Source organism: Rutidosis leptorrhynchoides, chromosome 11 (assembly GCF_046630445.1).
Source record: "Rutidosis leptorrhynchoides isolate AG116_Rl617_1_P2 chromosome 11, CSIRO_AGI_Rlap_v1, whole genome shotgun sequence".
Lineage (NCBI taxonomy): Eukaryota > Viridiplantae > Streptophyta > Magnoliopsida > Asterales > Asteraceae > Rutidosis > Rutidosis leptorrhynchoides.
In genome coordinates this window covers 179,606,092-179,607,213 of record NC_092343.1, presented here as the reverse complement: position 1 = coordinate 179,607,213, position 1,122 = coordinate 179,606,092, and the positions used below count along the sequence as shown (strand labels likewise).

General features: G+C 36.8%; 1 non-coding gene across 1 annotated transcript; it reads left to right on the top strand.

Annotated features, from left to right (window-relative positions):
• The first annotated feature begins 238 nt into the window (after positions 1-238).
• LOC139879075 (small nucleolar RNA R71) lies at positions 239-345 on the top strand. Its single transcript, XR_011769927.1, has one exon. It is a non-coding gene; the product is annotated as a small nucleolar RNA R71 (small nucleolar RNA).
• The last annotated feature ends 777 nt before the right edge of the window (positions 346-1,122 follow it).

Below are 1,122 nucleotides of genomic sequence, written 5' to 3'. Positions count from 1 at the left end.
TAACTTTGCGGAAATGGAATCAAAGTCATGGCTAGAATCGGCTCTAGCCGCTTTAGATGATCTAACGATGTCTTTTTCTTGATGCCACGCATGTGAGTGGGAGGCTGTGTTATCAATAATTTTGTAAGCTTCAGTTGTGGTTTTCTTCATAATGGAACCACCAGCTGCTATGTCGATGTCTTTTCGTATAGTAATGTCGCATCCTTGGTAGAATATTTGTACTATTTGATAAGTGTCTAAACCATGCTGAGGACATCCTCTCAATAAATTTCCAAATCTTGTCCACGCTTCATATAAAGTTTCATTTGGCTTTTGCGTGAACGTAACAATTTCTCCTTGAAGTCTCACGGCTTTAGATGCCGGAAAGAATTGTTTAAGAAATTTTTCAACTAAGACATCGTAATGATTCTAACCAATCTTTGGCTTCTCCCTTTAAAGTCCAGGGAAATAACATGAGATATATCTGTTCATTCTCAACTTCTCTGATTTTGAATAGTGTACAGATCCTAGTAAAGGTTCGAAGATGTTCGTTTGGATCTTCCTTCGGCGTACCACTAAATTGGCATTGATTAGTTATCATGTGTAGGATTTGTCCTTTGATTTTATAATCTGGCGCATTAATGTCTGATTGAGTAATGGCATGACCTTGGTCAGTACGTTTAGCTCTCATTCGGTCTTCCATACTTAGAGGTTCCAGATTTTCCATGATTGAATTTGTTGAATCTAAATCACTAGAGGATTCTAATTTAATGGTTTCTTCCTCGAAAATTTCTGGATGAGTAATTTGTGGTTCATGAGGAATGATTAGTGGTTCAGGATCTCTGAATTGTCCCTGAATATCCTCCGGATTCTCAATTGTGAGGTCGGGTTCAAAAAATGGATTATTAGAAATTTGAATCGGATTACTTGGTCGACTAGATGACGATTCTAAAGAAAAATCAACGGCGACAATGTTGGCTAGATGTCTTGATCGAGTTACAGGTGGTGAACGTATGAAAGGTGGTGAACGTTTTGCTCGGTGCATTCACTGAATATCCTATTAGTTATAAAAGATAAAAATTATATAAGTTATCAAATTAATAGACTTTTTTAATTTTGCCCACGTTTCGAATAGCTAATAGA